Source organism: Pinus tabuliformis, chromosome 6, assembly GCF_031772625.1.
Source record: "Pinus tabuliformis cultivar Carrire ecotype Pingquan chromosome 6, CPIR1, whole genome shotgun sequence".
Lineage (NCBI taxonomy): Eukaryota > Viridiplantae > Streptophyta > Pinopsida > Pinales > Pinaceae > Pinus > Pinus tabuliformis.
The window spans coordinates 76,219,759-76,244,564 of NC_142292.1; positions in this window are offsets into that span (position 1 = coordinate 76,219,759).

Sequence of the window (24,806 nt, forward strand, 5' to 3'; positions counted from 1 at the left end):
ATATTATTAAAACCTAGGAAATTAATATGACATGATATATTATTAAAATATAGGAAATATTTTGAAAGTAGATTTAATAAAAGGGGAATGTATATTGTCTTGACAAGTATTGGGAACACATTATGCCAGTATGTCTTAAATCATTGAAGTGATATTGGAGTGACTAGTATATATTGAGAGTTAAATTAAAAAATAAATATTTTAAATATGAATTTAAGATGTATAGAGTTGAATTAAAAAATGAATATTTTAAATATGAATTTAAGATGTATGAGGGGATATTTATTATATATATATATTTTTATTTCATTTGTAAGCTAAAAAGTAAATGTTATGTTGATTTAAAATGTCTAATATATATTTGTATGATATCATATATGAATATGCCAATCAATGAGAAACATTTGCGAACCATGTGTATAATATTGTGAATGTATAATATTTTAAAAATATTCTTAGTTCATGATTAGTGTTTATTAAGAATTATGCTTAAATAGGAGTTGATTGCACTTACCAAATAAGTATTTGATGAGTTTGCAAAATAGTTGTACATGAAAGAGATTTTTTTTAAGAACTTAGTTAACTCATAAGTGTTTAAATATCTTAACATTATTCTTTAAGAACAAATTGGGATAGCATTGAAAGATTTACAAGGGTGACATAGTATGAGAAGGAATTCTTGAGAAATCTAGTGCGTTTAGGATTATGAGATTTCTCTATGATTTGTGAATGCTTTTTACTTCTTTAGATTAGGATCTTCTCTTTACTTAGATTATTATAGTGTTCTTCTTCATCAAACAATGACCAAATCATAAGCAATAAAGAGAGAAAAGACACGGAATGTAGGCGATCAACCAGGGCCAAAACCTCTCTAACTTGAGAGGTAAACCCAAAACAAACTCTTCTTATAGAGACTTCAATTGACAAATACCAAGACCAATACCCTCGACACAACAACCTCTCCAAGACCAAGTCACACGCCTTATTGATTCAACTCCTTCCTTGAGTCAACGATGGATAACTTACTTGATTCACTTTGTATCTCAGCGTCCCTTCAGACTTCGACTTCTTAGTTCAGACTTGCAACCCTCGGCCTCTATAGAAACCCTAGTTGCAGCACGTGTGAGAGATAGATGGTGATTTGATCCCTTGATCTTCTTCGCTTGGACAAAATGAATTTCTCCTCTAACTCAACTTGATGAAAGACTTGTTCTTCTTCTTTGATTCGGTCTTGTAAAATAGTTGTAACAACTCAACCTCCTTTAGCAGCGCACAATTCTTATCTTCTTCGCACGTGTGGAAGGAATTCACCAAAACAAACCCAAGATCTTTCTCCTTTCTTCGTTGGATTATAGGCTATTTCTTTGCACTTCTTGATATATTTCAGATCCTTGATTGATGCCATACAAGTGAGGCCGAGTCTTCTATTTATTGTATACTGTCCATGAATAATAGGTCGACTTACCCTTGGTGACTAGGCCGACATGCTTGACAAGAATGATCTTCGTCTCTTTTGAAGGCTGACATGAGGTAGAACTTGTGACAAGGTCTTGGAGGGTTTGTAACACAATTTACTTCACTATTTTACAATGTATAATATGCCCAAAATGGGTCTTCTTTTTTTGACATTGACTCACTAGACTTTATGACTTGATCACCAAACCTAATAGCTCACAATGAGAGCTTCAACTCAAAAATAAAATTGCTTGAGCATGAAACCCATGACTTGAGCATTACAAAATAATTTTATTTTTCTTCTTTTCATCAATTACATAAAATCATGATTACACGTCATTATGAAAAGTGAATCTAGTTACACATTTCAACACTCCCTCTTAATTAGGGAGGTATTCATCATCCATAAAAAGTACTTGGACATTCTCAATTTGAAGAATTCTCATAAGAAGAGTCAGATTGGTAACCCATATGTATAACATCATGTCATCCAACATTGTTACATAACAAGATGAGAGCTCAACGCTGGCGAGACCAATGCTATAGACACCATCATTGTCTCTCTCAGAGCATTCTCTACCCGGGTTCTCAGAGTGTGTTCCACCAAGACTATCCTTATCTTGGATTCCCAGTCCTCAAAGAATATCGGTCCTTTACGATTACTCTTATCTTGGATGCCCCAACTCATCCTTAAAAAGTATCGAATGCCAGAGGTTTACCCAATCCTCCATTATGTCTTTCCAATTGAAGAGAAGAATGACGTGTTTATCTCTCCCTCTCAACTTAGAGAGGACATACCCATTCCACTGAAGGAATGTACCCATTCCTATAAAGATGAATGTACCCAACCTCCCTCTTGACCAGGGACTTGCTTTCAACAACTCTTCAAGTGGAGATCACGGGACAAGCAATTTCTTGTAGAACTCCCTCCTTTGATGTCATGATTTTCTTCTTTGTCATAAAGTCTACATCTTTTGAGACTTCTTTGTAGGGCACAAATCATCCATCACTTTCATCCATGAATCATGTCATCATTTCCTTCAGTGGAAAGTGATCCATTAGTCCATATCTGGGCTTTCGTCATGCCATGCTACCTTCTTTATATCATGTTTCCTTAAGGACCTTTCAACCTGCCATATGATTGTCAGTTGTAGAAGACTTCCACAGTTCTTCCCTTAGCATTCCTGCATAAGCCCATCCAGATATCATTCAAAAATAAGAAATGAACATTAAATCAAATTACCTTTGTGATGGTATTTCATCATGACATCTTTTTGTTTGCATTAACGTCCAACATACATATTGACGCATCTCCAAACGATATATACTGTGATGCAGGAGCATCCTGCTTCAGAAAATCATTGTATATTTGGTTGACTTAGGGGGTGTGATGTTTTTAATCTATTAACAGGAAATTTGTATATTTTTAATAAATTGAGTGGAAAATATGTGTGAGGTTTTAATTGTAAATATTCTCAATTATGAGAGAATATGAGTGATGATAGACTTGTAAAAATCTCATAGAGATCTTAGGGATTAGGGGATTAGTTGAGTTAAAAGTGGAATTAGAGGATTTTTAGGATATGGTTGAGTAGATTGTGGGATCTTAACTAAAAATGGTTGCATAATCCTTTTGTATATATTGGTAAGCCTCAAATGCAGTAGGAAGAGTGTGAGAGTGAGGAATGAGAATAATTCTCATGTAAATATTTTATTAATGAATTATTTCTGAGTTTTAATGTAGATAAGCATTGTGTAGACTTCATTGTTATGTGTTTATTTTTAATTTTGAGGCCCCTTAGATTTGCTGGGTAATGATGATTTTGTCCATATGTTGGACCAATAAACTACAAGTCCAAAGATCGTGAAAAGTTGCAGCTTTGCTGCATTAAAGTGGTATCAGAGGTGGGAAAGATTCGAGTTTCCCTATATGTGGTTAATTATGCAATAGATCATTGGTGCACACTTGAGACTTAGGACACGTCTCTCTCAAGATTGTCTCTATGCAGAGAATCTGCTGGCAACCATAGCAACGCTGGTGCAAGATGAAGAGACCCCAGGGAAGCCCGAGATTCGGGAATTGATGCTCGAATGTGTGTCGAAGGACGTGAATCTGATTTGGTAAGCCTTGGTGGATCTGATTTGCAGATACTTTCAAATATCGATAGGTTTCTGATCTGAGCATTGAAGCTCAAGATCGATCTAGCAGAGTCTAATGCGGTTTGAAGTGAAGCTGTGTCTTTTTCAAATTCAAGTGGAAGGATTCCGAGCGGTGGATATATTCTGCAGCAAGGCAAGATGCCACTCAGCCACGTTGAGGCGGTCACACAGTGCAAATGTTTGTACCTATAACTGTGCGTTTAGGAGTTTATGGTTTAAGGAATTTAGACTTCTGTGATCCATAACATTGTTTAGATAATCTTCGGCAAAATCACATAACCAAACTTTTGTCGACGCGTTTCGAACCAACCAGTGTGGTTTGTCGGAGCTAATTAGTGTCACCGAATCGGTCAAAAGCTGAAGGTAGGTGAAGATTCTGGCGAGGAACCAAAATCCAGTGAAGATTTGGCAACAAAAATCTAAAATTGTTGTTGAATCAGTCGATAGATCAGAGATTTCCGAAGACGTTGTGGAGAAATCAAAGGTTGCTGAAGAAATTGTGGAGAATACAAATCGGTACCAGAATATCGATACCAGAATATTGTGTTGAATGGGTGCTCCAGAAGCGTGAAGAGATAGTGCTGAAGTCGTATGCCAAAGACTGCGTTTGGAGGCACCATCGCTGTGTAAAGTTGCAGAAGTTGGAGCATGGAGGTCTGCGTGAGTCAATACTAAAATGAATTTCCTTTTCGTGCTAACCATATTTGGTTAATCACATGCTTTCTCCACTCATAACTTTTAAATAAGTTTCATGTGGATAAATTTCTTCCACTCATTATTTTTAAAATCAATTTCATGAGAAGAATTTTAAAAAAGGAAAATGTGGAAGACATGGATTCAAGGTTTCCATGTTTACCTTTTTGGTATTTAAAATATGTGTCACTCTTATTTACCATAAGGCTTTGAACATTAATGTAATGAAGTTTATTTACAAAGTGATGATAAGGGTGAAACAATTATGAAAGACATGAAAGTAAGATTGGGAAGTGAGTGAAGTTGTTTAAGTTGAATACTTAAAAGTTATTGGGTCAATTCAAGAAAGTCATGACAAGTTCTCAAATAGACAAAAGTCCTTGCACAAGTTGAGTTGAAGTGAGAGAGTCTCAATGTAAAAATTCAAGTCAAAGGTCTATTAATGAAGAGTTGATGTAAAAGTCTGGAGTCAAAAGGAAATTTAAAGTCAAGTCAAAAGTGTCATTGATTGTAATGGGTGCATGATCAATAGAGCCTGACACCCAAAAACTCTGGTCATTGTAGTACAATTTGAAGAGATACTAAAATTGTTGCTTGCGACAGAGAAGCAAGGATTTCTCAAGAGTAGGTTCAAGTGAGGTGAACCATTGGCCAAGTTCAGAGAAAACAACTTGGTAAAGTGTTAGTTGTTGCAAGGGACAGTGAATAGAATAAAGTTCACCACAAAAGATGAAGAAAGAGATCGAGGAATTGAAAGCGCGACTTGACATACTAATGAAATTGCTACGAGGAAAGAGAATGAAGACCGAAGACATGGATGGAGAATGAAGAAACGTGTTAGATGGAACCTATTGCAAAAGAAATGGAATGCCAAGTTGATAAACAAGTTAAGAGAACTTGAACAAATACCTATTGCTTTGCTGGAAAAGGAGAGAATCAAAGTAATTGAGTCACAACAAAGAGGATTTGTTGAAACCCAGAAAGTCCATTGTGAAAGATTGGTGCTTGAAGCATCAAATGAGGCTGAAAGGTCTTGTATTTTAAAAACTGATAGCTTGTTTGTGGATGCAGGACATGTTCAAGACGCTGGAGGTGAACAAATACTCAAAGTTGTTGATAATCATCAAATAATTTCAGATGTCAACATGAATAATATTGCAGCAGAATTAAAATTTCTAGAAGAATGGTTGGATAATCCAAAGTTAGAATGTGACAATATGCCTTCAAATCAAACAAATATGGTGCAACGGAAGCATAGAGAATGATAATAAAGTTGAAATTGAAGAAATGAAAATGTTGTTGGAACATGAACATATTGCACATATGGAAGAAAAATGTTCAAATGTGGAACTGAATGTAACCATGATGAATTACTTTTCCAAGCCTGTAACAATAAACTTCAATTAGAAACTAGATTGGATATTGAAATCGAAGATTTAAGGAAACAACATGAGGAAGAAAGACTAAATGACGAGCAACAAAACATAGTTTGGAATCCTAGAGGTAGCAAGTCATTGAGACTTGTAGCTGTCACATTACTACAGAAAAGTGATAGACCTCATAGATAGGAGCCTATGAATATTTCTTTTCTACATCGGGAGTCTGATGCAGGAGCATCCTGCTTCAGAAAATCATTGTATATTTGGTTGACTTAGGAGGTGTGATGTTTTTAATTTATTAATAGGAAATTTGTATATTTTTAATAAATTGAGTGGAAAATATGTGTGAGGTATTACTTGTAAGTATTCTCAACTATGAGAGAATATGAGTGATGATATATGTGTAAAGATCTCATAGAGATCTTAGGGATTAGTGGATTAGTTGAGTTAAATGTGGAATTAGAGGATTTTTAGGATATGGTTGAGTAGATTGGGGGATCTTAACCAGAAATGGTTGCAGAATCCTTTTGTATATATTGGTAAGCCTCAAAGGCAGTAGGAGGAGTGTGAGAGTGAGGAATGAGAATGATTCTCATGTAAATATTTTATTAATGAATTATTTCTGAGTTTTAATGTAGATAAAGTATTGTGTAGACTACATTGTTATGTGTTTATTTTTAATTTTGAGGCCCCTTAGATTTGCTGCGTAATGGATGATTTTGTCCATACGTTGGACCAATAAACCACAAGTCTGAGGATCGTGAAAAGTTGCAGCTTTGCTGCATCATACTATCAAGGATATCTTTCTTTTTCAGACTTCATCAAGGTCTTCATATCTTTTATGGATATATCATAGTCAAAAATTTCAGTCCTTCGATGTTGATCGCCTCTTCCATAGTTTCATATTTCGTGATATCTTCCATTCTTTCTTCAAACATTTCTTTTTGAGGAACTTCTAATCAGAGTTCCTCTAATTTTTTTCAACCACCTCATATTTCATATGACGACATATTATGTTGATTTCATCTAGTCGATGTGTGACCCATGCCTTCCTACATCCTTTCAAAGGAGGAGATCCTTTCTTTTGATCATGCTCTCAAGATAGAGCATCTACCCATGTTACCTGCAACCATATGACATGACTCTACATTACCAAATACAAGCATACATACCTCATTTTCCTTTAGGTCATGTAGACTTCCTTCAACAGCTTCCTTGATTGAAAGATCTTCAATTCCTTGATCCGCTTCACTTTTTTTGACATCATACCATTGATCTGAAAATGGGGCTCTTAGGCTTCTTGTCTAACTTACAAGAACCTCTCCCACTCCCAAAGCTTTACCCAAGTCTTATTGATTAACCATTGCGGAATTAATAAGTGCTTGATAATATGGGTGTATGCTTGTACTTGTTTTCAACTGATTACTTGCTTTAAAATTTGTTGTTTTAGCCGATATGTAAATGTGCTTGAACATAATATATAAATGCATATAACAGTAAACAATGCAGCAATAAACAATCACATAGAAACAACAATTTAATTAGGAGTTCACCCATAACTCTTGGGCTACATCTTCATGAGCTCTAGTTAATTCAACTAGGCTCTTTGGGATTATGGTATACGTCCTTTTTACAAGCTCTTGGCTCAACTCCTACTCTTTTACATCGAAACAGTGGGTTCAGGCACCATGTTATCACTTGGCTCTTGGCTCTGGCTCTTGGCTCTTGGTTTTGGCTCTTGGCTCTGACTCTGGCTCTAGCTCTCTGGCTCTTTGGCTCTGGCTTCTTTCTGCCCTCTATCAGTTTACAACCCTTTTGGATTTTCACTTGGCTTCCAAGTGACTACCTTGGCTGCTCTTTTTTGCCTTCTACGCTGCCTCTTTTGCCTTAGCCTCCTGCTTTGGCTTGGCTTACTCTCTGTTTTAGCAACAAAGCCCAAAAAACAACCAACTACAACTCAACAACCATCAACAACCCCTGTCTCTATCATTTTGTGGCTTTTTAAGCCAAATCAACGTTGTCTGTTTGTTTTCCCTTTCGGGCTCTCTGTCTTCCAGCCATAGTCTGCTCAAATCCCTTCTCTGAGCGTTAGCAATCATTGCTAAATGCCCTCAGAGATGGATGCCACCTATTCCACAATGGAAGGAGCCACCGGTGCTTTAAATCCCCAAATTTTGGCATTCTTGGCTTACATAAGAAAATACCCCAAACACGGGAAAAATCCGCAGAAAACACTGTTCACGGACTTAAAATTTTCATAAATGTGCTTTATAACATTATTGGGTCTGCCCTTAGTCGCTATCGCAAGTCGCAATTGCCCGTTCCGTGGCTTTCCCTTTGTATTTATAAAATACATTAAAAACATTGAAAATCCCGCTTATTGGACTTGAAATCATATGTAACAGTATTAATAAACCCTTTTGGGTCCGTAATATTGCATCGTATATATCTATGTGTGTATGACCGCTTCTTTCTGTAACCCCGATTGTGATATCGCGATGTGATTGATCGCAATGGCATATCGCTCATGCCCCAGGCCAATGTAGCACTCTATTGTGGTTGCCGATTGCGATATCGCTCCATTATAATCTCTGATTGCGATGTCGCGATCGCAATAACCATATTTTATGTTTCGATATCCTCCGATAGCCACCGCTGATTGCGATTGCTGATAGGATCTGGACCATTGATCCGCCAGATTCGACGGCTCCTGTCCATTGTTGACTTAAGCCTCTGATAGACCTTATTTTCACCATTTTTCATATTTTTGGGTTTCGATAGTGTAATCCGAATTTTCTGAAACTTCCCCTTTTGTGATGATTTTGACCTTTTAGGAGATTTTGAAGACTTATAGGGTTTTTAGGACCCATTTTCAAGGGATTTTGCCCCTTTCCAAGGGATATAGGCAACTTCATTTTATAATAACTTCTGCATCCTAAATCAGTTTTGACCCATTTAAGTTGCAGTAGATTTTGAATGAGACGATCTCTGCAATGGGGCTAGTTCCAGGAACTTCCTTGGACTTTCATTTTTCTTCAGTGAGGAACACTTAGACTTAGGAGTTTATCCAAAATCCATTTTGGATCACACCTTCCCACTAAAAGAAATTTTGGTCTCCAAAACACTGATACATTGATCTGAACAGTAAATGAGAGTGACTCACCCTCTTCTTTCAAACTCCCTACACTTGCCTTTGTATAGTGCCTCTGAACCAAAGTTTTTGAGCACTTCCCTTCTTGAATGGGCTGGTTTTCTTGGGAAGAACTGTCTTCTTCTTGCCTTCCTGCAGAACTCCTGCTGAAATGGTTATAGAAGGTAGTTTTGAGCTTCTCTGCCTTGATCATTGATCCAAGGTGGCTCAACAAATGTGAAGTACATCTGCTCCACAAAAAATTTCATTTGTACTTGTTTGACACGCTTTCAACAACAATTGTTAACAACAACAAAAATACAGACAACAACTGGGTGGCCTAAACTCCTGCTTCAACAAAAGAAACATATTTCACCTCTTGTGAACACCTCCATGTATTACATCTACATACAAATGATGGATTAGACAACAAGCCCACAAACATGCCTTTAAAACCAATGACCCTTCAAGTCAAGCATGTAGAAAAAGACCATTTGGATTCTTTTTCAAAAGACGAAACTCTTCATTATCATCCCCATCTAGGAGATCAAGTTAACTTCTTCCAAGTCAACATTGCATCACATGCATGTCAAAGCAATCAACCCTGCAAGTTAATTACACCAACATTTTTAAATACAAGGAAAACATCGTCATTCCTGTGTTCATGCATCTTAGCTCATGCATTCATTTTATCTTTCAACTTTTGCTTAAGCACACTGTACTTTTGAAGCTGAAATGAAATCTAATGTTGCAACAACAAAGTAAGCCTCCTGCTCAACTTCTCCATTTACCTACTTGGTAAAATCCTGCAACTTGCATTCCATTAACAAAGAAATGCAAATAGATGCATCAATAGACATGCAATCTTAATCAGATGAGAACTCTAATCGTTTCTTACCAATCCCTTTCAAAGGTACTACCTTTGTCTGCACATTAGCATCAACATGTGAATCATTTTGAGACACATCACTCATGGAATCTTCCTTTCCATTTCTACCATCTTCTCTTTCCACTTTCTTCAGCTTTGGTGGAAGCATTGTTGGATTCAGTGTCCAACATTTTGCAGCAAGATGTCCTTGCTTATGGCAGTAAGTGCACTGCATGTGCATCCTCTTCATAGCATGATTTGCCTTGTCCAATGGACCTTTGGTTGCTTGCTTCTTTTCCTTAAAAAGTTTCCTGTATGTGGCCATTCTCTTCCAAAATCTAGAAACATTATGGTTATCCAAACCACAAAAGGAACATGCAACTCTTTCCTCATACTTCTATGGAAATTTATCATGCTTTGCAAAATCAAAAGGAAGGTGTTTAAAACCAGATTTATACCTTTCTCTTTCACCTTTATTGCTTTCATGAGGAGGTGAAATGAGTGAACAAGTAGCTCCCTTTGAAACACTATCAGTCTCTTCAAGGTTATTAGAGTTTCCCCAACTCTCTGGTTTAAGTGTGTGCTTTTGAACACCTGCATCCTGCAATTGATGTTTCAAGCCATTGCATTCCTCTTGAATACATCCCTTCACACTTCTGAGGTAGAGGACATGAAATGAAACTCCTTCTTGGGACCGTTTCAATGGCCTTCATGGAAGCTTTGGAATTCTCTCCATAAGGTTGTCCATAGCAAAGATCCAAATATTTAGGCCTTTCCTCAACCATTATTGGTTTAACAATACCTTGTGCATGCTTACCCAAGCCTTTTCCTTCATAGCCCAACTTGGGCATTAGCTTAGAACCTATGCCTTTAGTATGTTTTTCAAAAGAACCAATATAAGCATTCTCAGAAGAATTTGAAGACAAACTGGAATGGCTTACCTCTTCTTCAAGCTGATACTTGACTAAGGCTTCTTGGGCAACAAAGAGCTGTGACTCCAACTCATGCATCCTCTTCAGGTTCATATTTTCAATGTGAAGTTGCTTCTCCATTCTCTACAATTTGTTAGAAAGTATCCGCTTCTCTTCCTCCACGGACTTAAATTGCTTTCTAAGCATGCTGCTCTTCCTTCCATCCTCATACATTTCTCACACCATATCCATCATGATGAACAAGTCTTGCTTCATGTCTTCATCAAAGACTTTTTTGAAGAAAGGAGAATTTGAGGACTCACTTGAAGAAGTTGTCATTATGCCAATGAGCAAAAAAACTTCAAACATGAATAACAAAGAGCTTTATTCAAGCAACCTTGTGCAACAATCCTCTTGTGCTTCAAGGACTAATTCGAGGTCCTTTGGGATAGAAGAATTCCTTTAGTCCTTCTCCTTCTTGTCCTTCTTGGACAGAGCTATCAATAGCTTTCCCTTCACCTTTGCAAGCTTAGAAAATAGTCAGTTTGCAAACAAGAATACATCAATCAGACAATCAATCCTTGACTGCCCAAACACCTTTCAGACAAGCAATCTTTGCTCTGTCAATTGAGCATTCTGATATAACCTTCCTTGAAAGTGGGGTTAATCAATCTTAAGCTCTGATACCACCTGATTTAAAAATGGGGCTCTTAGGCTTCTTGTCCAACTTACAAGAACCTCTCCCACTCCCAAAGCTTTAAATATTCCCAAGTCTTACTGATTAACCAATGAAGAATTAATAAGTGCTTGATAATATGGGTGTATGCTTGTACTTGTTTTCAACTGATTACTTGCTTTAAAATCTGCTGTTTTAGCTGATATGTAAATGTGTTTGAACATAATATATAAATGCATATAACAGTAAACAATGCAGCAATAAACAATCACACAGAAACAACAATTTAATTAGGAGTTCACCCACAACTCTTGGGCTACATCTCCATGAGCTCTAGCTAATTCAACTAGGCTCTCTGGGATTATGGTATATGTCCTTTTTATAAGCTCTTGGCTCAACTCCTATTGTTTTACACCGAAACAGTGGGTTTAGGCACCATGTTATCCCCTGGCTCTTGGCTCTTGGTTCTGGCTCTTGGCTCTGACTCTGGCTCTTTGGCTCTGGCTCTAGCTCTCTGGCTCTTCGGCTTTGGCTTCTTTTGGCCCTCTATCAGTTTACAGCCCTCTTGGCTTTTTGCTTAGCTTCCAAGTGACTCCCTTGGCTGCTCTTTTTTGCCTTCTATGTTGCCTCTTTTGCCTTAGCCTCATGCTTTGGCTTGGCTTACTCTTTGTTTTAACAACAAAGCCCCAAAAACAACCAACTACAACTTAACAACCATCAACAACCCCTGTCTCTATCGTTCTGTGGCTTTTTAAGCCAAATCAACGCTGTCTGTTTGTTTTCCCTTTCGGGCTCTCTGTCTTCCAGCCATAGTCCGCTCAAATCCCTTCTTTGAGCATTAGCAATCACTACTAAACGCCCTCAGGGATGGATGCCACCTATTCCACAATGGAAGGAGCCACCGACACTTTAAATCCCCAAATTTTGGCATTCTTGGCTTACATAGGAAAATACCCTAAACACGGGAAAAATCCGTAGAAAACACTGTTCACGGACTTAAAATTTTCGTAAATGCGCTTTATAACATTATTGGGTCCGCCCTTAGTTGCTGTCGCAAGTTGCGATTTCCCGTTTCGTGGCTTTCCCTTTGTATTTAGAAAATACATTAAAAACGTTGAAAATCCCGCTTATCGGACTTGAAATCATATGTAACAGTATTAATAAACCCTTTTGGGTTCGTAATATCGCATCAAATATATCTATGTGTGTATGATCGTTCCTCTGTGTAACCCCGATTGCGATATCGCGATGCGATTGATCGCAATCGCATATCGCTCATGCCTCGGGCTGGTGTAGCACTCTATTGTGGTCGTCGACTGCGATATTGCTCCGTTGTAATCGCCGATTGCGATTTCGCGTTCACAATAACCATATTTTATGCTCCGATATCCTCCGATAGCCACCGCCAATTGCGATTTCCGATTGGATTTGGACCGTTGATCGGCCAGATTCGACGACTCCTGTCCATTGTTGACTTAAGCCTCCGATAGGCCTTATTCCCACCATTTCTTCGTATTTTTGGGTTCCGATAGTGTAATCCGAATTTTCTAAAATTTCCCCTTTTGTGATGGTTTTGACCTTTTAGGAGGTTTTGAAGACTTAGAGGGTTTTTAGGACCCATTTTCAAGGGATTTTTCCCTTTTTTCCAAGGGATATAGGCAGCTTCATTTTATAATAACTTCTGCATCCTAAGTCAGTTTTGGCCTATTCAAGTCGCAGTAGATTCCTAATGAGACGATCTCTGCGATAGGGCTAGTTCCAAGAACTTCATTTGACTTTCATTTTTCCTTAGTGAGGAACACTTAGACTTAGTACTCTATCCAAAATCCATTTTGGATCAACCATCCGTCCATGAATTCCTACAAGTTTGAATTCTTGATGAAAGACTTGCTTCCTTTGGATTGGTGAACCTTCCGATTAAGATTCCAACAAAGGATCTTGAGTATCCTCATCTAGTAGATGCTTCCTTTTAACAGATGTATGATGAGCTTTGTACTAGATGAATTTTTTTCTTTTCCATAAGTACGACTTATTCTTCTAATGAGGTTACCAAGAGCTATGTCCTTCCATAATTGACCGCCATAGACTTCTATTTCAATGATCTATCATGCTTCTATATAATGATGTCACGAGCTCTTTCTTTTAATGCTTCTATGATGCCATCTCCTAACATGATGCGTCCTATCGTGCTTTCTTAGTGACTCATGATAGTCATATCTTACAACATAGAACTTGAAGATAGAAAAAAGCTAGGTGAGGAAGACTATCTTAGTCACAGTAGAGATATTTTACTTCCTCTTTATTGGATTTGTTCCTCTAAACTTCCACTTCTTCGGTGATATGGGATTCTTCTCTTCCCCTTTTGTTATTGTCCTTCTTGAGCTTAGGACAATCTCTTTTGTAATGCCCATATTCTTGACATCCATAGTATTGAATGTTAGCTACGTTCTTCTTCTTTTTCTGAGGACCAAATTTTCTAAACTTCCCTTTTCTCTTTGCCATAGCAACATATGTTTGAGTTTGCTCATTTGATCCTACATTAGTTTTTGCCTTAAGCCTAGTTTTTTCAACATTTCATAGTGACCATAGATCCTGGAATGGAGTAGCTTATTTCTTCCCATAAATGTTTGAAGTAAAGTTACCCCACTCCTCTGGTAGTGCATTTAGTACTACGATGGTCATCTCCTTGTCAGACATTATTTTTCCCAAATCTTGAATTTGATCCCTTATTTCAGATATCCCCATAAAGTATAAGGTTATTGCTTCTTCTTTTGATATCCTTAGATTTGCCTTAATGAGATAACTTCTCGTGCAGTGCTTATGGAAAACAACTCTACTAGTTTGTCATATATTTCTTTTGAAGTTTCAAGTTTAGATATATATGGGATGAGAGGATCCTTGATGGATTCTATGAGAATCCTTTGAGCCCTTACTTCCCCTTCATAAACCTTGCAAGTGCTTGATCATATTAATTTGGAGGTTTGGTGATTGAGCCTTTGACATGTTCCATGACCTCATTTTTAATGAGGTTCAGATCTATCCTCTTCTTCCATGCAAGAAAGTTTGAAGCCCCAACCAATTTGTTGCTTTCCTTGCAAAACGAAATTTTGATAGGTTCAAATGTAGACATAAATATACTTGTGAAGGTGATTCTTCCACTTGTTGCTTCCTTGAATTTTATGATGATATAAATAATAGAGAACTTCTCCTTGATGAAGATAGTTCTCTTCAAGAGTGATCCTTGGCTCCACATAGATGAACATCACCTTAGATATTTTAATGAATATGTCCTTGTTGATGATTCTTGATGATGACTTCTTGACGATGTCTTGATGCTTCTTGGATGATCTTCTTCAAGGATAAGGATTTTCTTTTGAGATGAAATCCTTGCTTCAACAAGAGGGAGATTGCCTTAGAACATTGATGATGGTGACAATGTCCTTGATCTTGATTCTCTTGGATGAATAGTCTTCAATATACTTTGATTTGAATATCTCTTCAACTTGAGTAGGGTATTTGTGGTATTTAGATGATGACTTGAGGATCCCAAGACTTCTTCTGGAGTAGACTTCTTCTTTGATCTAGGGTTTTGACACTTCTTTGTAGATCTTAACTTCAAGATGATCTTCTAGATTTGCTTTGATGCCTTCCTCAAGATTTGGTCCTTTTGAGTGTCCCTTGATGAGATGCCCTTTCCTTGATTTTGTCACCTTAGCTTTGATTCCATGTTGATAAATCTAGGGCATTAGGATTATGAAAATTTTCTTTGATGATAACTGCTTGTGAATGATTTTTACTTCTTTAGATTATGATCTTCTCTTTAGGTTATTATAGTGTTCATATTCATCAAACAACTACCAAAGCTCAAACAATAAAGATACAAGAGACATAGAATATACATGATCAACCATGCCAAAACCTCTCCAAATTGAGAGGAAAACCCAAAACGAATTCTTCTTCTTATAGAGACTTCAATTGATGAACACCAAGAACAAGATCCTTGACACAACAACCTCTCCAAGACCAAGTCACAAGCCTTCTTGATTCAATTACTTCCTTGAGTCAACGATGGACAAATTACTTGATTCACTTTGTATCTCGACTTCCCTTTAGGCTTTGGCTTCTTAGTTCAGACCTGCAACCCTCAGCCTCTACATAAACCCTAGTTGCAACAAATGTGAGAGATAGATGGCAATTTGATCCCTTGATCTTCTTCACTTGCAAATAATGACTTTCTCCTCTAACTCAACTTGATGAAAGATTTGTTCTTCTTCTTTGATTCGGTCTTGTAAGACACCTGTAACAAATCTACTTCCTTTAGTAGCACACAATACTTCTCTTATTCGTATGTGTGGGAGGAATTCACCAAAACTGACTCAAGATCTTTCTCCTTTCTTCGCTGGATTATAGGCTATTTCTTCGAACTTCTTGATATATTTTATATCCTTGATTGATGCCATACAAGTGAGGCAGAGTCTTCTATTTATAGTAGATTGTCCATGAATAATAGGCCGACTTACCCTTGGTGACTAGGCTGACATGCTTGACGAGAATCATATTTGTCTCTTTTGAAGGCCGACATGAGTTATAACTTGTGACAAGGTCTTGGAGGGGTTGTAACATAATTTACTTCATTATTTTACAATGTATAATATTCCCAAAATGGGTCTTCATTTCTTGACATTGACTCAATAGATTTTATGACTTGATCACCAAACCTAATAGCTAACAATGGGAGCTTCAACTTAAAAATAAAATTCCTTGAGCATGAAACCCATGAATCAAGGAATAAAAAATAATTTTATTTTTCTTCTTTTCATAAATTACATAAAATCATGATTATGAACGTCATTATGAAGACCAAACCTAGTTACATATTTCAATAGGAATGAGGTATTAACGTCTTAATGACAACTTTTTAAACTCCTAACTTAGATCGAAGTTTGAAGAACTTTTCTTTTGTAAGAGACTTTGTGATTTTTTTTGCAACTTGATCATTTATAGGACAATAGAGCACTTTAAGAACCTGATATTGATTATATTTTGGATGAGTGTGTGTAGCTCAATGTTTTGTTGTGTTGATGTTGAACTAGATATTTGATGAGTTGAATGACACTTTGATCAATGTGCTCGAATGTAGTCATATTCTATTGTAGGAATCCAAACATTGAAGGGATTTGTTGAAGCCACAATTCTTCTCAAGTTGCACTAACTATTTCCCCATACCATGGAAAATTAAAGGCAAAATTTTGTTAATTGGTTATTTTTGAACATTTTTTGAAAAAATATTTGCCCATTTGGTTAAAAATTCTCCTATTTTTTACATATGTATGATTAAATGGATGATATTCACCAAAAAATTATTGATTTTAATATTAAATTACATGTTTTGTTATTGACTATTCGCCTACATTCTATATGTATAACTTTGCAACCCAAAATAATCACCTATAATACTATACATAGGCATAATATTTGAATTCTTGAAAAATACCCTAATTTCTTCTGTTGAAGAAAGTGTAGGGGTACATGGATTCTTACAGGCTCATGTGACAAGGTTGGAATCAAGACTCAAAACATAACCTACGATGGACTTCCAATCATCATTGTCACCAACTTAATCAACCATGTGATAGGGTTCGAATCAAGATTGAAAACATAACCTATAATAGACTTCCAATAATTAGGGTTTCCAACGCAATAAAAAATCAATGAAAACAACCAACAAAGGAGCTCCTCTTGAATTGTAAAATTTTCCAAAATGAACTATGCCTTGGATATATCAAAGTATCCTCTTGTTTTCTTTCCAATGGTCCCAAGAAAGGAAATATTAAGACAAGTACAAGTCAAATACAAAAGGCTACCAACTAATTTACAATGCAAAGTGGTATCTACTTCGGCTATAGTAAATGTGATAACTAGTTTGAATCTAGAATGGAAGGGAGATGGGGCTAGTTTAAAATATCCCATGTGGAATCGACGAGGAAAGTCACATGAATACTTAGTAGGAATGGGAAAATCCTTGGTTTGCTAGACATGGATGCCAATAAATAATACAAACATTTTAAGTATGTCATTTTAAATTCTTTTTCATGGCTGGATTTCATGTCGGTCAAAAGTTTGGGGTTAATACTAATAAGGAAATGGTTATCAAATGGTTAGCTACTTTCTTAGTATAGGCATTGGTATTAGAATTCCTTTTGAAAATTCAGTGTCAAGAAGGAAACTATTCATTTTAATATACCAAACTTAAGGAACTTGCTAAAGGCCATACATAGATTTTTAAGGTAGAAAACAAGGTTGAAGTCATTCTAAATATAGTTAGGAGGTTGTTCAATGTGAACTTCTTCTTGCAAGGAGGTGGATTTGACGTATATTTGATGGAATCCCCATTTATATGAATTCATAAGGGCTTGAACTAGGGTTATGGAATTCAATTTTATTACAAGAGGAAAGGTTTCAATGTAGTTGTTGTCCCTTAAGAAACCAATTTCCTGGCTGTGTAGAAATTGTGCTTAAGACATTAATATTTATTGTTTATGTCACTTAGTGGTCACTTAATTATATATTATACTTTCAAATGAAGAACCTGAAACACTTGATTTTAATCTTCCATACTTAAGTGACATGAAAGTCTCAGAATGCCATTTGATTGCTAAATATAAATGCTAAGTGAAGAATGCTTTGAGAAGTTAGAGACAATATGTCGCTTTTCACAGAAACTATTATCTATAACTTAGAGGAAATGTAGAAGTAGGAACTTTAAATATACGAGCGCTCTTTTAAGGGATTTTAACTTCATTCACATAAGTAAACAAAGAACTGTAGCTTCATTACCATATTTAAAGAAATGAAAACTCCCGATTCTTTCATTAATCATCAATTCATATCCAAATACAATGGTGTATGCCAAGTCCTTCAAAATTCGAACCCTCTTTCTATAATTTTTCCTTTTCTTATACATCACGGAATAGTCGGAAACCACCAAAACTGCCAAACTGTTTAACTATCTTCCTACCTGTCCAAGGTAAAGGGTCATTACAAAATATTACATGGAGGGTAAAAGACACCTCATTCTTCTTAAGAAAACAAGAAAATAAGAAGTGACAGAAATCAGAGTATGATTGGTGATCACTGCTCGCTGTTCGGATCTGTAGCCTGAGTATGTGGTTTTGCTGATGTACCTTTATTTTGTTCTATCATCCATTCCTTACACTTTCTCCATAGTGGCACATTTGAATTTGGTGCTTCCTCTAGCTTGTCGAGTGCTATTCTGCAAGCTGTTATCCTACCATAAGTAGGTTTGTCAGAAAATAGAGTCTTCACCATCTAGAGAAGTTTAAAATCTTTGTTTAGGAAATTCACAATGGTGGCTCCTTTTAATACTGTTGTCCTTTCATGAGTATTATCAACTTTGCTTTTTGCCTCAACCAGCAAAGTCTCATATGTTTTCCATGGCAACAAGTTTCCCTGAAGATCCCAGCAAGAAGGAAGTCCAACCCTAACCCTTTTGTCAAACAAGATGTTAAACTTTGAAATTGCTTCCTTTATCTCCTTTATCTTCTTCTCAGCAGTAATCCTGTAGATGTTTTTGACAATCATTTTATTGAAATCAATTGCACATGTTATTATGTCTGGCATGTCATGCTCCTTCAACTCTGTAGTAGACTTAGAGTTAATGAAGTCTATCATCCTCTTTGCAAACTTTGATCTGTCTAGATCTTTTTGCTTATTTTTAATAACCACCTCCTCCATATCCCGAATTAGTGTTTTTTCTTCAGATATAATCACCAAAAACTCCCAAATACCTCTGACAACCTCAATAATTTCATCCCATAGGATTTCTCTGGCTTGAATTAAAGACATGTTGCCCTTAATTTTCTCCTTTAGCCTTTTGATTTCATCTTCAGCCCTCAGGAGATCTTCCCTGTATTTCTTGGCATTATCTCTTTCTCTTATTGTTTCTTCTTCACTTAAATTCAATAATTTGCAAGCTGTTTCTAACTCTCTTTGAGATTTCTTCACATCATGCTCAGCCATTTTAAGCTCTGTTCCCAATTGTAGAACCTGTGCTGCTGGATCATCTGTGTTAGTTGGCATTACCACTGTACAAACATGAGTGTCTATCTGCCTTTGTAGCTTGTCCAGAGTTTCTTTAAGTAAAGAAACTTCTTCGATATTCTGCAACACATCTTGTAGGAGCTTTTCTTTTTCATTTTCTACTTTAGCTATCTTTGCAGCTAAGGGATGCTCACCTGTAGGTAGATTCAACTTCTTTTTCAAAGCTCCAATCTCTGATTTAGCAGATTGCAACAATTTTTGAACAACAGGTTGGTCATCAGGATTGACCCCTATTTTAATGATAATCTTATTTAGCTCATCAACTTGAGCATTCAAAGCTCTGGAGTTAGCTTTCTCCAACTTCAGCTACTGAATCACTTTGTTTAGCATTTTCTCAGCCTTGGCAGCTGCTGCATTTGTCTTATATAGATCATTTACAATCAACTGCCCAATTTGCATGTGTAGATTGACCTTGTCAAGCATTGGAAGCTTGTGAGTGTCAACAGTGAAATTTACAATCTTGAAATTGCTAGAAGATCCCACTGATATTTTTGTAGGATGAGAAAAAGCAATTTTGAGTCAACTCTTCTCCAAAACCATGGTAGATAGTAATCTTGTTTGTTCAGGGGTTACCCGAGGCTCAGCCTGAGCTTCCATATTTAACTTCATCTTCTGATTTTTCTCAACTATTTGAGCAAAGATACTTTGAATTAAAGTAACTTGATCATGAACAGGTTCTCTAGAGGATGGTGAAGTAGGGGCACCCTCTGTCTCTCCTAATTGAATAATCAAACCAGGTTGGCCAAAGACATTGCATCCTGAAGCTTGATTCTTTTTGTTGCTTCAGATTCTTCCTCATCTAGATCAATAATTTCCTCTCTAACCCTCTTGACCCCTTTTCAGTAATGTTAGGGGTTTCTATCTCTGTTCTTGAGTGCTTTGCAAGCCTCCATTTGGCAATTTTTCTGCTTTAGGTCTACTTTCATGCACAAAGGCTGAATAGCCATTATCCACTCTTCTCTTTGAAATAATTTGGTGAGGGTCTGTTGTACTGTACAACAACCCCCCCATTTCTAAAAAAACTTTTACACAAATTTTTTGATAAGAAATGGGTCCCTTTTTAAATAAACTTAGTAAGATTTGTGATTTGATAAATAAAACTGGTATTGACCCCATTATAAGAAAAACCTTTATAAAAAAACTTGATGTAAGTAATTCATTTTGTAAATCCTTTTGAATAAAATATAAAGTGTTCATTTGAAAAATGTTATAAATAATTCTACATTGCGATAAAGCGATCAGAGATTGCATATCGCAATGACAAAGGGATACATCGAAAAAGGTCCTTATCAAATCCTCTGATCTGATAAAGGGAATCGCAATCGGCAATCGGAGGTGTCATATAACAAAGAGCTAAAACACAAGCCGAACCTCCGATTGTGATCAATAAATAAGGTGCGCATTTCAAGGAGAAAACATTCGTGACATGGTTTGCATGCATAAGTCTTTTAAAAATTAATAAATCAAACCAATTCAATGAAAACATGTCTCGCCTTATTGTAATATCACCTTATCACAATCGGAGATATTCGTCTCAAGTGATGAAGCTTCGCCCTTTTGAAACTCTCGATTGCGATTTGAAATTTATCACCGATTGCCGATCAAGGAAATTCAAAGACACGCTTGAGATAATCATTCAATATATGATCGATGATATGAGTATTTATGGTATTTATTCATCACGATTGACGGCTTGAACGGCTATTAATTTCATAGTTAAGAGTAAATACTTCAAAGATTTCACTCGTAGTGGTTCTTGATTGCGTTCGAATTATCATATGTTAACTGCATTAATTCTGTTCATTTTCATATTGGCTTTCAGCGGCAATATCCCTGTGTTACGGTTTGTAATTGTCTGTGCAGAGTTTCTTTGAACTCATGAATTCAGAGAAGATGGGGAAGAAATCTAAGAAGGCCAAGGCAACTCCTGTAGCTAAAGAACCAGAACCGAGCAAGAAGGGACTAATATCAGATACAACATGTCTCGGTCTGGGAAATGCAAGCTGGGAAAGCATCTACAATTTGATAGAGGTAGAGGAGCCCAAAGAATTGGAAGAGGAAGCCACAGCCGATTCCACCAACAAGTCAGAAGGAACTCTCAAAGAACTGGCATGTTCATACCTTCACAGGATAGCAGCACGGGCCAAAATTTTTCCATACACTAATGTGGTTAGATGGGTCGTCGAGAAAATCCCAACTTCAGATAGAACATTTTCCACAGCTGATGGAAGAATATTCGGGTCATTTAAACCTGAAGATCTCAGGCAAATGTACCATCTACCTCCGCCTGAGAAGCGCTACAACAAGGCATTCATGGAAGCATTTGCAAAAGAAAATGACTTGGAGTCGGACCTGATCAGACACTGGAGGCATTTCCTAGAGAAACATAAGCACGAGTCATCGGGTAAGTATTCTGTTGACTCATTAGCTTCTCCTTATTGCTACGTTGGCGCTATGATGTGTAGACTGTTGGGACAACATGATTCTGCAAACTTTACTATAAATATGGTCCTGTTAATGGAAGCTGCGATTAATGGTTATGTTATGGATTGGGAAAATATTCTATCTGATAGAATAGCCACTGAGATACTAGAATACAGAAGGAAAGCATATACAACTTCCCGGATCATTCCTCCTTTTTACTACAGTGCATATATTCTTGATATTATTTGTTTTAATTCTGAATACCCCGTACTCGGATGGAAGTGGACTTCCCAAGATCCTAATCCTATTCATATCTATCACAAATAGTTGTGGAAGGCCCACTATAAGAATCACTTGTACAGAATTTGCAATGGTTTTGTCCTACTTGTATATTATTCTATCTTCAATAAGCCTGCCCCTAGGATATCTCAGGAAGCAACAATTGACCTAACAACAGTGGGTAGCTGGTTCAGAGAGGACAAATTCACTTATGTAAGGCTTTTTGGTAGTCTTACCAAACCCCATGTTCTTCCTCTATATGTTCCTGACAAACTGTTAGCCCGAGAGTTGGCATATCAGATAACAGTTGAAGGAACGTCAAAAACCCTGAGGGATTCCAAGAAACATATGTGGCCTACATTCCCCCTACAGTGTGGCATTTTTACCTTACATGATTATAAACATGCAGAGAAAGAGGCAGAGAAGATTCAGATGCTAAATCTTGCCACCATTCCGAATAGGCAATTTGACCCAAGGAAGGTTGCCTATAACGTTACCTCTCAAGCTAAACTTACCAGATTTGATCATGAAGCCGATGACTTTGATGATTTGTTTGCTTCAGCCGAAATATTTTATCGGGTTAAAGGATTGGCTCGTATCAAATATGGAGAAGAGGGGTTAGAAAAATTTGATAGGCTCAGAGCCTAGAGGTTGCAAACTCTGCCTTTGGATCTATTAGCTACAACCCCAACAGTTTAGCCACAGAGTCAAAGTGAACAAAAATCTGCCGATAATACTCCTGTAGTGGAGAAGGTTCCCGAAAAGGAAAAGTTGCTAGAGCAGGAGTAGAGACAAGAAACAAGTAGCAGACCCCTTGATTCAAGGATTTATGTTGATCCTAAACTAATCAAGGAATGAAAGCAATTTGATTCCATCATTAGTAAAACTGAGAGCATTCAAGGGTTCAGCACACCTGAGGTGACCACTACTAAAAAATTAGTAATCAACACAGTTCCGACTGAAGGAACAAGCGGCCCACCCATGATTCATAAGGATGTAGAAATAATCCCTGAAAATCCCTCCGATGAAATTGTTTTACACATAGAAGAGATACCACCATTAGATGTCTTCTACAACCCTAAGCATAGGGCTGTAATCAAAAGACAAAAGAAAAAGAGGAAAATTGATCACTTTCATCTTTTGACTTCACAAATGGGGATAACGAATGTGGTATGGAGAGAGGAAGTTAATTCTTCTGAAGACCTGACCAAAATTTCTTAGTATGCTGGAGCATACACAACGACCATAATAAATAAAGCATCGGAAGCTAGTAATTTGCTAAAAGAAAAGGACCAAGCAATCAATTTGCTAGAAGCACATGCACAGGAGAAACAACAGAAGATAGAACAACTGGAACAACAATTAACAATCCAGAAGCAGCTAAAGGATCAGTTGAATGAGCAATTGCTCAAAGAAAAGTAGAGGATTGATGATCAAGCAATTCATAAGCAACAGGAGTTATCCCAAGAATTAAGTAAGTTGCAGTTATTAAATGAACATTTGAATAAATCGAAGGAAGAACAAATTTCTCAATTAACAGTTTAGATAGAAAGATTCAAGGAATATCCCCAAGTGGGAGAATTCAGATCGGAGGCTCTACAAATTCCCAAGGCATTTTCTAGTCACTTGAGCCTATTATGTCATAATATCTCACTGGTTCTTCCTTTGTGCGAAATTTCATCATCCATGGTTGACAAATTAGTAGATGCGAGACTAGACTTGGAAAAAGCAGATGAAAGATTAATTTTTTTTCTCTCCTGGCAAGAATCTAAAGAGGGAAAAGCTATTAATCTACCACAAATTCTGGAATTGCATAAAGAAATTCTATTTACTGAATGACAATCTCAGCTAATGAAGGCAGGAAGAGCGACATCAAGATGCATATCGGCAACAAACAACCTGATTGAGTTAATTAATAATAGTCTTTATTTATCAAATTTAATAACAGAGTGTTCTCTAGGGAAACTTCCACCCATAAAAGCATTATAACAGACGTGGAAACAAGAGCTGGAGTAGAGGGAAAGATTGATCGCCAGTATTCAAAGTTTAACGTGGGAAACCTTTTGGTTTTTCCCTTGTCAAACCATATAGTCAGCGGACAACGATAAAATGCCTCACTGATGCAATTGGCCATATGATTCCTAAACTTAATGATGCCACATACACTGCTCAGTTACACTCACACATGAGTCATCCACCAGAACTTTAGCCTATGCTCGCCATTTTTCAGCTCCAATTACAAGATGACCAGCCAATACAGTGAACCATTTTTGACCAACCGCAACATGCCTATTTCAAGAAGATTTTCACATTTTTCTGATTTGGTTATACCAGCGAATAGCATATTTATTTCATAGTTGTTTAGTTTAAGTAGTATTTATAGAACCTTTCATGTCTTTAGAAAGGGTCCTCAAATTTTTGTATTAAGACTTGGATTGGAAGTTGCACTACTGTGTTTCCGATATATTTATTTTTATAAAAACTGGACCTGAATTCTGAGTTTTGATGAAGAATGATTTTATGTGATATGCACTATTGCTTCTTGTGAAAGTATTCCCAAGTTAAAAGGCAGGATCTGAATGCAATTCATATCGGAGGAGACTCAAATGCATACGGTACTACTATCTGTGTTTTTGCTTCATGCTTTTATGTGAATCAACATTTATTTATTTTGTTATTATTGATATATGTATATGCTCTTACAATAATT